We start from the raw sequence: 7,500 nt of genomic DNA, 5'->3' as shown, positions 1-7,500 counted from the left end.
AATGCAGTTAAAGGGGAGCCTGGGGGGCTCAGTCGGCCAAGCGTCTGCCTCTTGCTCTCACCTCAGCTCGGGATCTCAGGGTTGTGAGATCAAGCCCCCAAGACAGGCTCCAGGATCAGCATGAAGTCTACTTGAGGGTCTCTCTCCCTCTCCCCCTGCCCCTGCTGTTCATTCGGTCTCTGTCTCTCTCTCAGATAAATACATACATCTTAAAAAAGAAAAAAAAGTTATACCTGCAAAGAAGGAAGAAGTATAATTGTAGTAGCAATGGTTATTTTTTAAAAAACATGTTATTTAATATTAACTTTTCATTCTGTTAGTTTCAAGTGTACAATATAATGGTTCAGATATTTTACATGTGTGTGTGAGGGTGCGTGAGGTGAGCGGGACCTGACTCCCCGTTACTTCACTCCTCACCGCCCCCTCCCTCTGGTCACCGGGAGCTCTCTGTATTTAAGAACCTGGGTTTGTTGTTGTTGTTTGTCTCTTTTTTTCCTAAATTCCACATATTAGTGAAAAAGACAAGTAACAATAGTAATATTTAAAAGGCGAGAGAAAGAATAAAATTGTCTGTAGGCTGGCTGAATGAAGTTGGTATGGTTATATATATACACACACACAGAAAGTGTGTGTATATATACGTGTGTGTATGTATATATATAGTATTTTTCCATTAAAATGTAACAAAAAGCTTTTGATTTCCTAGCAGTGTCTGTCCAGTTTGAAGCAAATGGAAAGTTGTATTGTTTTCAGGTTAAAGATACAAAGTTTGAGTGTCGTTAAGGAGCTGGTGTTTTAGTTCAAGTTCCTTTGAAGCAGAGCTCGAGATGAGGAGGATTCTTTTTCAAGTGATTTTTTTTTTCTTTTCTTTTCTTTTTAAAGTACATTTTGGAGAAACAGAACGGAGGAAGCAGGATAGGGCCAGGGTGAAAAACGAGCAAAGATGCAAGCTGCTTTTAACTGGTGATGAGCCTCAGTCCCTGAACCCGGGAGCTTTAGGCCACAGATCACCAACCAGCCGGCTCCACCTTTTATACCAACCCCCACCCCCGGCTCCACCTTTTATACCAACCCCCTCCCCCGCCCCCACCCCCGCCCCCACGGTCTGTCACTGGCTTCCTTCATTTGACTCAAGGAGGTTCTCCAGAGCCGGGCTTGGCTCCAGTAATTGTTAGCCCTCTCAGTGGGTGTGATGCGTCTCATGGCTGTGCTGCTCTAATGAAGGCAGAGGCTGACTTCCACTATCACATAAAATATGTCAGTTGAAGGCATCCAGGAATTTTATCATTTGAAGATAAAATAAATGAAACTTACACTTTTTTTTTTTAATTTGCACACTCTTGCTAGAATCCATCAAGTTTTGTTTTGTTTTGTTTTGTTTTAATTAACGTATAATGTATTATTTGTTCCAGGGGTGCAGGTCTGTGAGTCATCAGTCTTACACAGTTCCCAGGGCTCACCATAGCCCATGCCCTCCCCAGTGTTCCATTGAGTTTTTTATCCTAGGTAATCTTTTCTTACCTCAAAAACGACTACCTCCATTTTCCCTCCCCCACGAAAAAGTGTCTCCCTGTCTCCATAACCAGACACATCCTTCCATTAGACTTTGTGGCAGTGAATCTTCATGATTGTCCACATGTCCACTTCCCCTGTCTGACTCACGCTTCCCGGGTGCAGGAGTGGTGTCTTAGTCATCTTGCCTCTTGGTGACTAAAATAGAGCCTGCCGCCCAGGCACTCAGCGTCTACGATGCAAGTGCACTGTGTGGATGAGGGAGATTGCCCATGGGTACTCTGTCACCCCTGAAAATCTTCATGGGAATTTGGAAACGTCTTTGACCTATTTGGCAGACCTCCTTTTTAAAACATAGTCAGTGAAATGCTATCTGGCAATGCCAAATTGTTCAAATTGCATCCTATAGTAAAGAGAGTTAGAGAAGTGTCTTAATCTCCAGAAGATCATGGGGAATTGAGAAACATCTGAGGCCTGTCTCCAGTGTCCATTTAGCATAAGGGCAGTAAAGAAATGTTTTATGAGCATCTTAGGTGACTATGCTGACATTTGTTCTAGCTTGTTCTTACCACAGCCTTATTTCCAAAGAAGAGGTTTAATTTCGGGATAAAATTATCTCCTAAGGTTGTGTTGATATGTGTTGGGGAAAGCCAAGGATGAAATGGAGTACCTTATCTCAGATGAGACATGCGGACTTCCAAATATTTCATTTTTCTGGGGAATCTCTATTATTGCTGACATGTCTCCCAAGTTCATGGCAATCAAATAATATAAGGGAAAGTGATTTGAAAGATTAAAACTTCCTGTAAGACTAAACACAGGGGCACCTGGTTGACTCAGTCAGTTAAGCATCTGCCTGGGGTCCTGGGATGAGCCCCACATTGGGCTCCCTGCTCCGTGGGGAGCTTGCTTCTCCCTCTCCTTCTGCTCCTCCTCCTTCTCATGCTCTTACTCTCTCTCTCTCTCTCTCTCTCCCTCTCTCTCTGAAACGAATAAATAAAAAATATTTAAAAAACGAGTAAATACAAATGTAAATATTTTTGCTATCTTTGAGTGTATATGTGTGTGCATACATATGTGTGTCTCTACAGAACTGTGACAAGTCAGTTCTACTAACTCCACACCTCCGAGGACTATCTCTCTAGATGATCCCGATAACTACAAATAAAACATTTTTAAGAAGAGATTTTATTTATTTATTTGTCAGAGTGAGAGAGAGAGAGAGAGAGAATGAGCAGGGAGAGGGGCAGAGGGTGGGGCAGGTTCTGCACTGAGCAAAGAGCCTGACGTGGGATTCTGGAGTGATTCTGAGATCCCTGATCCCAGGACCCTGGGATGAGACTAGAGCTGAAGTCAGATGCTTAGCTGAGCCACGCAGGTGTACCAAAAAAGCCTGTTTTAGGTTTTTCTTTCCAATGTGAATATATTTTATTTCTTTCCCTTGCCTGAAGGATCTGGCAAAAACCTATATTATGAGATTGAATACAAGTGGGAGACATGAGACATTCCTGCTTTGTTCCATTTTTGTAAGTTTTAATTATTATTAGTAATCTCTGTCCCCAGTGAGGGGCTCAAACTCATGAGGTGGAGATCAAGAGTCGCATGCTCTTCCCACTGAGCAGAAATAATGTATATTCTGTCACGGTAGGTGAAATAGTCTGTAGATATCGATTAGGTCAAGTAGGACAGTGTCAAGCAGGTCTTTTACTATCCTCACTGATTTCTGACCATTTGTTCTGTTATTGAGAGAGGTATATTGAAATCCTTTACTACGATTGTGGATTTGTCTATTTTTATTATAGTTTTATCAGCTTTTGCTTCATGCATTTTGAAGCTCTGTTATATACATGTTTAAAGTTGCTTGTATTTTTAAAAAAATTATTTAAATTCTGGTTGATATATTGTATAGATTATATAGATAATATATATGTATATTGTATTCTATTAGTACTATATAGACAGCCACATGTTATACATACAGTGCCTTATGGGGTTCAGGAGTAGAATTCAGTGGTCCCTCACACGTACAGCACCCAGTGCCCATCATCACAAGTGCCTCCTTAGGGTCCCTCACACGTACAGCACCCAGTGCCCGTCATCACAAGTGCCTCCTTAGGGTCCCTCACACGTACAGCACCCAGTGCCCGTCATCACAAGTGCCTCCTTAGTACCCATCCCCCATCCAGCCCATCCCCCACTCACCTCTCTCTGTCAGCCCTCAGTTTGTTCTCTATTGTTAAGACTCTCTCCTCTCTTTTTTTCTTTTCAGTATGAGTGACTTTTTTCCCCAACGTTCAGTGATTCATTAGTGACGTATAACACCCAGTGCACATCACAGCCCGTGCCCTCCTCAGTACCTTGTCTTCTTAAGGAGCTCACACTTCTGATGTTATGGAGTGTCCCTCTTTATCTTGGGTAATATATTTTCCCTCTGAAATCAACGTAGCCCTCTTGTATCATAGCCACTCCTACTTTTTTCTGATTTTTGTTAGTATGGTAACACTGTAAACGGATTCATCCGTCTGTTGCTACATTCAGTCTGGTACATTCTGTTGTTTGGGTTAAAATATTTTTAAAAATCCTGCCTCACATATGGTTGAAAAATAAATGAACTTTATTTTATTTTATTTTATTTTTTCCAAGTTTTTATTGAAGTTCCATTTCACTAACATACAGGGTAATATTAGTTTCAGTATTAGTTTAGTGTAGATTTGGTGATTCATCACTTACATAAATACCCAATGCTCATCACAAGTGCACTTCTTAATGCCCATCACCTACGTAAGCCATCTCCCACCATCTCCCCTCCAGGAACCGTCAGTTTGTTCTCTGTGGTAGAAGCCTGTTTCTTGTATGTGCTACCGGGAGTTTGACAGCTTTATAAGCGTAAATATTTTTCCAGTAAGTTATATGGAGATATATATTATGTGATATTATAAAAATTGACAAATGATATTTTCTTAAATATTGGTTGAATTTAGAATATGAAATCATAAAAATAAATATTTTATACTTCTTTGCCTTAAACACCTCAAAGCTTCCATCTTAAAATGTCAGACATGCATGATTTTGTACCATCATGCCTTTGTCATTTGACAAATAATTGATTGAGTTATGAGTGCTTCCGAATGTTGATACACTTCCCTACACAATATAAAAAACACTGTATGTCTTAATATCTCTATAGATCTCACTGGAAAAATATTTAAGCTTTGGGAAGGTGTCAAACTCATGGTGACACATACAAATTTTCAAAATTTCTAATTTTTATTAAAAAACTTGAATTTTATTATTGGCTACAATTTTGTCAGTTTTCTTGAATAAATCTCTCATTCAAAAAAAGGGCTCATTCATTCAATTTTTAAAGAGCATGTCTGACAACTCAAATATTAACAATAATAGCTTATTAGTTATTTTTTCACATTAGAAGGTGTTCTGTGAAAATAAAGCAGTTAATTCAGCTCACAATCCAAACAGTTTCAATGCACTTTTTTCCCTGAGATCGTGTCAGACTTCAGGATACACCACAGATGAGTTATGCACTCAATGGTCAAGATTTATTAAAATTGAAAATTTTTTCTCCTTCCTCAAGACCTTTCTTAAGTGATTCTGGCTCTGTTCGTCCTCCTCCTCCCCCTCCTCTTCATCTTCATGCCCTCCTCCTCCATCTCAATGCCAGAGCATGGTGCTATTTGCTTCCGTTCACGTTAGGTCACTATCATCTTTGCTCACCATTGCTTTTTCACCAGCAGTGAAAATAGCAACACATGGGGAAAAGCACACATCTCTTAGGGTTATAAAAACAGTCTCATGTAAAAATATCATACCCTCTGAAGGGGTCTCATGACCCACTCCAGGGGTCTGTGGGCCACACCTTGAAATAAGGTGCATTAGATAGGAAAGTTGACTCTATACAGCATAAAAACACTGCTGAAGGCATAAGAAAAAAGGATATGTGGACAAAGAAACAGGCTATTTAGATATTTTCTATGTTTCTACTAAATTAAAACCCGGTGTCATCCCAGCTAGTAGTTTGGTACTATGTGTGATCCTGGGTATCCTTGATGTAGAATCTTCAGTCATTGATTGACTGCCTCCCTCCAGTGGCAGTAGAATCCATGTGTGTTCATATGCAAAAAGATCACAACCATGTAAAAATGCCTTATGACCACGGAGAGGAATGACATGTCATGGCCCAGCATATGATAAGCTGACTATAAACGCTGGTGTTTTAAAAAGAGGGAGGATATTCTTGATTGTTTAAAGTCTTTTTGAGACTGTTTTTAATGAAAGGCAATTCAGTTCTTTCTAAATTCATGTAATCAAAACTAATGACTAACATATAATCCAAACTAATGACCAACATTGTCAAGAAGAGTGGATAGAATTCATTTGTAGTTAGCACTGTAATTATATGTAATTTGGGGCTGTTTCTGTTTTTAAAAATGTGTACTTTATTAGGTTGGTAAAATATTCCTCATCTGATTTTATTTATATTATTATTTTTGTTTCTATGGAAGTCTTTTTCCCCCCATAAGCAATCTAAATATTAATTCCAGTATTATCTATAAAGAATTCCAAATATTGAAGCCTAAAACTCAAAGGTTCCTTATTTGAATTCAAATCACTTTGGGGACAATTTTTGGACATTTTGTTCACCACTGACCACTCTCTAAAAGACAAAGTATATTCATTAGAATGGAATATTTATGAATAGATTGATAGGAAAATTCAGATACCATATGTAAGGGATGGAACTGGAGTACAGATGGAGAATTTATGGATGGATGGTGCCGTCTATTAACTACCTATTTCCTATGGTAGTAAGTTAGGTAGGTACTATAGGGACAGGTGGATATCATCATTCTAACTTTTGAAAACATAGCTATTGAAATTCAGAATGTTAACATGCCAAGATACTGTTTCTAGTCATAGTTAGAGCTGGGATCTGAAGCCAGATCTTCTTGACTCCAAAACCCCATTTGACCTCAAAGGATTGTTAATAAGGACAATTACAATGACTGAATGTTTTCACACCTGTCATGCAGAGCTACTGGATGGGGTGTCCAGTTTGTGGACACCCCCAGTTCACCCCATGAGGAGTCCAGATGTGGTTCGAGCCTAACCTTGAGCTCAATGTTCCAACCGATGTGCCTAAGCATGGGGTTACTTTGTTCTAAGTGACAATTAAGAGCGAATGTCACCTTGTAATTTTGCACAAAGGATTTATATAGACTAGCAGCACCCGTGCTCACACTGCTGGGTATAGTAGGTTTTTTTATATAGTATATAAATAGTGTATATTATATAGAAATATTATATAGATAGCCACATGTTATAGGTTCTATGTATATTGTATAAACGTTGCATATGATATATTTATATAAATATTACATTTTGTATTGTTGCTACATGTTATAGGTTCTTTATGTATATTATTTCTAAACTTAAGTTGTGTTCTTTTTTTTTTTTTAAAGATTTTATTTATTCATCTGACAGAGATCACAAGTAGGCAGAGAGGCAGAGAGAGAGAGGGGGAAGCAGGCTCCCTGCTGAGCCGAGAGCCCGATGCGGGGCTCGATCCCAGAACCCTGGGATCATGACCTGAGCTGAAGGCAGAGGCTTAACCCATTGAGGCACCCAGGCACCCCTTAAGTTGTGTTCTTTATAAAATTCTTTATCACATTTAATACAGGCTGAAATTGAATTTAGGGACCTCTGGTTTCTGAAAAACGTGGGCTTCCATCCTCTTCCGTGACCCTTCTTCCTTTTCTAACTTTTCTCCCATATGTGCACCTCTCACTACCCCACATGGCAGAACCACATTTAACAACAATCCTAAACTTGTACGAACTCTTTGTTACCTATCCTAAAACTCCCTCCTCTCGGGAAGCCCATTGCTACCCTTAGGGTTAAGGTTAGGGTTAGGGTTATGTGTTTCTGTTTCCAATTCTTAGTCATATTCTTTTTTTTTTTTTTTTTTTTTTT

At 39.2% G+C, this 7,500-nt stretch overlaps 1 protein-coding gene across 1 annotated transcript in view; it reads left to right on the top strand.

Annotated features, from left to right (window-relative positions):
* The window catches only part of CSMD1 (CUB and Sushi multiple domains 1), a 1,942,714-nt gene that overhangs the window by 1,359,639 nt on the left and 575,575 nt on the right, over positions 1–7,500 (top strand). The window lies entirely within an intron of this gene.

Source organism: Mustela nigripes, chromosome 18 (assembly GCF_022355385.1).
Source record: "Mustela nigripes isolate SB6536 chromosome 18, MUSNIG.SB6536, whole genome shotgun sequence".
NCBI lineage: Eukaryota > Metazoa > Chordata > Mammalia > Carnivora > Mustelidae > Mustela > Mustela nigripes.
This window is presented reverse-complemented; position numbering and strand designations above follow the sequence as displayed.